The sequence below is a fragment of the Pteropus vampyrus genome, unplaced genomic scaffold, assembly GCF_000151845.1.
Source record: "Pteropus vampyrus isolate Shadow unplaced genomic scaffold, Pvam_2.0 Scaffold169, whole genome shotgun sequence".
In the NCBI taxonomy this organism is placed as follows: domain Eukaryota; kingdom Metazoa; phylum Chordata; class Mammalia; order Chiroptera; family Pteropodidae; genus Pteropus; species Pteropus vampyrus.
The window spans coordinates 446,392-452,658 of NW_011888950.1; positions in this window are offsets into that span (position 1 = coordinate 446,392).

Below are 6,267 nucleotides of genomic sequence, written 5' to 3' on the forward strand. Positions count from 1 at the left end.
AAGCAAGATAAGGCTCATGCAAGAGGCAAGGGGGCCTTTGCCCAGTGACCCCCACCATCATTTCAGCATTTGCTAGAGGCAGGAAGGAGTGGCTGTGGCCTGCCCCTCGGAGCATCTTTTCTGGGGGCACAGCCCCTGGGAGTCCCCTAGCCTGACTCAGAGCACATCCACCTTACATGGAAGATAGGTTCTAAGGAACAAAAAGCCTCTTTTCCCCAGATGCTGCTGATCTGTGCATTACATAATACAGTAATGTGTCTGCCGTGAGGTTGGCAGGAGCCTGAACGTGTGGTATGATAATCCAGGCAGCCGGCGACACAGCCATCACTGCAGCGTGGAAGAGTCAGCATTTTATGGACACTCCTGTTTATTTTGCTATCTAACTATGTTAGCCATTGAGAGTTTGGTTCAAACAAAACCCTGCAAAGAGGTGGAGAAAGCATCCTCGTCAGATGGCATCGCTCCTCTTGGAAGAGGGGTCCCCCGTGGTCGAAAGGAGACCAGCGCCCTGCTTTGACGTCTTAGTAAATTGCAAAATTCTAAAAATTTTGTTTTTATGTGAATGCCCATTTAAAAATGTTGCCAAGTTTTATGTCAAAGTCGGCTGTTGGCTTCTGAGAACTGAGATCTGGCATCCCGTTTTGAAGAGACAGCAGAAAGACACATTCTAATTTGTCACCTCCGAGCCATCAGATCTGAGTGGGAAAAAAGACCAACCCTTCTCAAGAAGCTTTTGCCATCCCAGCCAAGAAGGAGCTCAAGCCTCAGGTTGAGGCAGGTTCTCACGGAGCAGCCAAATGTTTGCAAAACAAGCACCAGGATGAAGAGGCTCGGTCTGCACAGACATCCCAAGGTTGCGACAGTCTTGGAAGATGTGAGCTGATGGAAGAGCCCCGGGAGCCAAGGCTGGGAGGCGACCTGCCTGGGGAGCACTCACTCCCCCTGCTCACTGCCTGGGACGCAGTGCGCTGAGTATGGAAGGGCTAACTGGCTGGGCTAATTGTCCAGTGTTTATATTTGAAAAGGGATACTACACTTCCAGGATAATTCCCTCCAGCCTCGTCTTGGGCTAAGATTTCCAAGTGGTCTAGAATCCTGAAGAGAAATCAGGGACTGATTACCTGGCCAACTGGGCTGCAATCACACCTTTCAATACTAATTATCTGCTCCTTGAGTTCAATGATATTGAGCATCCAGGCTCTGGCTGGGGCGAACCTTGCTCAGTGGTTTGCATCACTGGCTTAAGACAATGATTTGAATGGACAAAGTACCCGCACTGTGCCTTGATAAGCAGGAAATGAATGCTTGTTTGCAAATAAGATTGGGAAATGTGATCAGTTTCTTGTTCGGCATCTGTCTTTGAGTAAACTAGCCTGATAATGCTAATATAGAAATAATACATTGGAAGACATCGGCGAGGGAACCTTTTTCGATGAACTCCCCCAGCCCAAATTTCTGTTCCCGAAGCAAAGGCAGAAGTCAGAGAAATGCTGTTTGGGGTATTTTTTTTTTTCCTCCTTGAAAATATTTGAGCTTGACTCTTTCTTTGTGGGGACTTGGGGAATGACTTCACGTGATGCTATTTCAGCGTTGAGTCTTGTTCACGGACGTGGCTTTTCCTAGATGCTGGTCTCTGTTCTCGGCCTTCTGTGACTCCCTCCCTCAGGGAGCCCTCCTTTATTGAATAGAATAAAAATTTTACTTCTACTTAGATGACGCTTGACCAGGGTCCACTAGTTACGTAAACAGCTTTGTTGCGGATTCATTCAAGTGGGATATTCCTCAGGGACTGGAATGCATTGCGAGTGTCTGGAAGCTCATGGAGAAGCAATGTATGGGCTGGGTGATGGGAGAGAGAGAGATGACAGGTCAGTTATCTGTTGGAACTGCCGGCCCCGGTGTCCGTCTGTAACGTATCATTTCTGGTAAAGGACAAGGAGTAAATGTTCATGGCCTTTAATCTTTTGGAAATGTTACTTTCAAATTCTGGCCTCTTGATAACGAATTAGAGAAGAGCTAGTGTTATGGGTTGAATTGTGTCCGCCCCCACCCCCGCCCCAGAAGAAAAATGTTGGAGTCTTAACCCCGGCACCTCACAATGTGACCTGATTTGGAATTACAGTCAGTACAGGTGTGATTAGTTAAGACAAAGTCATCCTAAAATAAGGAGTTGGGGCCCAATCTAATATGACTCGTGTCCTTTTAAAAAGGAGAAATTTGGACGCAGAGGCACACAGAAGGAAGACACCGTGGGAAGGTAGCCTTGGACAGGTGCATCTACAAGCCAAGGAACGCCAGAGGCTTCCGGAAGCTAGGAGAATGACATCAACAGGGCCCTTCCTAGTGTCTTCAGAGGTAGCAAGGCCCTGCGGATACCATGATTTCAGATGTCTGATCTCCAAAACTGTGTCAGCCCACTCAGGTCAGGGAACACATGTGCCCTTTGATTTTCCAAGTTGGGCAGCAGGAGGTTCTCAGGCGCCTTGGTCTGTCACCATGGAAATCTCAGCAGTCCCTGGCTTATCTTGGAGGTGCTTAAGTTTCAGGGAACTGAATCAGCCACAAACACGCCCCAGGCCACATTACTAACAGAGGTCGGGATGTCACCGAGACAGCTGTTGGCATGACGGACTTCCGCTTCGAATTCCCACTGCATCGTCTTAGCTTCCCTCCCTTCACCCTGGAAAGGTGGCCAGGGGAAAAATGCTAGGAACAGGAGGTCGCTTTATAGGCAAGCACGGTGAAAACCCCAGATGGCTGGAAGGGGTCATCCTGCCTACCTGCCCGATCCCAGGGCCCTTGGATGCAGACTGTGGAGTGTCACCTCTGACATTTCTCCCATGCGACCTCCCCCAAGTGTAACTGGATCCTGGGGGAAGTGAAGTCCCCCCGGTGATGGGATTTTCATAGAGAGCTGGAATCCACATTTCTCTGGGGAGGCTCTTTCTCCAGCTGGAGAAAGGGGACCACACCCGCGGTGCCATGCTTGGGCGTGGTTGTAGTCAGCGAAGGGATGGAGAAAATGGTACCTCCTTGCTACATTTCTTTCTCTGCTACTTTCTTCCAGCTCGACCGTTTCTTGTTTCCACATCAGCAAGAGCGTTTTGACTCAGCAGGAGCAATGCCTGCTATCTGTAAATGAGGTGATTTGTTTCTCCCCCGCTCTGAACCAGCCCGACATAAATTATTCGCACACTCTATGGGGGTGGCACGCACAGACTCCCCCAGTGCATGCTATCAGAGTCAAGTCAGATGGACAAATATTTAGTGGGCACCACGAAGACCAAGCCGAGAGGGGTGATGTATGAGCTCTTCTATTTGCGTTGGTTTCCAGCCTCGAGAGAGATGACTCAGGTGTCACTCTGCCAGTCAACATGCCCCAAATAAAGACGTTCTCTGAGGAAACCAGCCTCTGGTCACCCCTCGGTTCACCCTCAAGCCTTTCCGGTCACGTCTCTCCACTCCTAGCCTAGTCCTGTTGCTATGGACACTGCCACGTCCTGCTCATGTTGGTGCTGTGTCCGAGGTCTTGCCCCGCCTCCTCCTCAGATGGCCTGGATGACGTAGTGGAAAGACCAGGTAGGTGCCTGGGCTCCTGACTCCTCGGCCTGCCTCTGCTATAGGAACTAGGTGGGGTGGGGGGAACCCCACCGGACCTCATTTTCTGCATGTCATTAAAGGGGTTCTCCCAAATTAAATAAAAACAGGATATTGAAGGGAGGTCTGCACTCTCATGCTAAGCCAAGATACGGAAACAACCCGAGTGCCTGTCCACAGACGAATGGATAAAGATGATGCGATGTATATAAACTGGAATATTATTTAGCCATAAGAAAGAAGAAATCTTGCCCTTTGGGACAAGATGGACAAACTTTGAGGAAATTAGGCTGAGTGAGATAAGTCAGACAGAGAAAGACAAATACTGCACGATATCACTATATGTGGAATCTTAAAAAGCCAGACTTGTAAGAGCAGAGAGTGAAATGGTGGTTCCCAGGCAGCGGGAATGAGAGAGGTCATTTAAGGGTACACACTTGCAACTAGTAAATAAGTCCTGGAGATCTAATGCAGAGTGTAGTGAACACAGCCAACGATATCGTGTCATGATCATTAAACTTGCAAAGGCACTAGATCTTAATTATTCAAAATTACACCAAAATGATTATGTGCCCTTGTATTATAATGTATACAAGTATGAAATCAACACGTTGTTCATCTCGAATTTATACGATGTTATATGTCAAATACATTTCAATTTAAAAAAAAAAAAACACTGGGAGGAAGGAGGCTCTACTTAATAATAAAATGAATCCTTCCAGTTCTAAAACCTTGTAATTTTTCTATGCAAATCTCCCTTCTTCCACTGAGCCCAAGTCAAGGACAAATATCAGGGGCAGAAAAGATTGTTAGCTCTCGAGTGTAGAACCACCTCCCTCATTTATTTATAATCCCAAGTACTCAACAAAATCTGGATTGTATGAATAGAGCTTAATTGTGAATTTCTATGTATTAACTTGTCACTCATGTTTTTTTTTTTATCCAGTCTGCTGTTAAATTCTTCGATGATTTAGGTATTTTTATAAAGACACTTATGCAAGTAGAGACGATTCCTGGGCAGATGTGGGGAAAAAATGTTATGCAAATCATGTAGTACGCTAGCTCCAAATTATAGAATGAATTACACACGATAAAGAGTTTGTGATGTCCGTCCTAGCAACAAGATCATTAGTTTCCTTGGCCTTCTGGGTTATATATCTTTCTGCCACTGATATCTATTGTTCACATGAGCTCAGTTAAAGATAAAATTGCCTACCGGATCAGAGATTCTGGTTCTGGTGATGGCTATTGATCTCTCCGTTGAACTAATTAAGCCTGGACAAAGCAAAGACATTTATTCACTAGTAAAACAAATATAGATCGAGTCCCCATCGAATTCGACACAGCAGAAAGCAGCCCCCCAAAAGAGCTTCAAGTTTGAACAAGAAGACAAAGTAAATGAAATTTATTAGAAATTGTGACAAATATTTGAAGAAAGCAAATGAATGGCCAAGACAGAGAATGGCTGGGGTATGTTGCGTATGGAGTATGACCTCCCTCCCGTAGCTGGGGAAAAGCTTTTTGAGTGGATGGCATTTGAGCCGAAACCTGAAAGATGAGGGTGGGTGGGCGTTCATGAGGACAGAGTGACAGGTGGGGTGGGACTAGGAGGGGGACATCGTAGGCAGAGGTAAGAGCCCAGAGGTCCTGAGGTGGGAAAGTCTTTTGTATGTTGGAGGAAACAAAATAATGCTGTCAAGTTTTCGAATGTGGAGCCCGCGGCCCAGAGGCCAAGTAAGTTTTTCAATCTCACCCCGCTAGAAAGTGAAGAATCGGAGCTGGCACCCTGTCCCGCCCACCAGGCTTCAAGGCTCGCAGCTCGCTGGGTGTGTGTTGGCGTGGTTCGCCTGGCAGGACCAGGGAGGCTGGGCTTGGCGGGCAGGATGCGGAGTGTGTACATTTCCTGTTTACTCTTGAAGTTGACTTCCCTGCACACGCATGCCTAGCTGCCATGCGTCGTTCACGAGGAAGCCCATACCGGCATTCATTGCTCATGAGCAACCCTGCAAAAACCAGTCCATGCCCTCCACGCAGGCCGAGGTGCTGGCCGATCAGGCCTGCACTGGCCGGGGTGGCTGGGAGCTTGGGAACCATCTGGTCCTCAGCAAGTGAGGGAAGAAAATTAGTTTCCGGTCCCAGTGCCCCAAAACTAAACCATGCAGAAGAGCCTGGTGGCACCTCTGGGAAGGGAGAGGACGTTGAGTTTAGGGGCTCTGCTCGGGGTCGTGAGCGGTGGGGAGGGGAACGGGAACCGGGGGACAGGGCGGACAGTTTCCGTGCGTGAGCCTGAGGAGCTCCCGGAGTGCCTCAGTTTCCTCGTATTTAAAATTATGAGACGAGTCACATCTGCCCTGCCTCCCCCAGGAGTGAAGATGGCCTTGGAAAAGAGCAGTGTACTCTTCGGATGTCAGGGGCTGCTAAAGGGGGCTGCGTCCCCTCTTGCGTGTTGTTGGTCAGCCCCCCGAGGATGTCTCAGTGACTTTCACACTCCCAGGCTTAACCAGGAGCTTCCTGCTTCCAGAGGTGAAGGTGGTGGGTAGGTGCTCTTCAGGTGATCCAGGACACATCAACCCCCCAATGGGAGCTGCCAAACTGCCAAACGGTACCAACTTATCAACTTGTGAAGCCCCAGAAGCCACCAGAGAGAGATGCCGCAGGGCCGTTTTACCA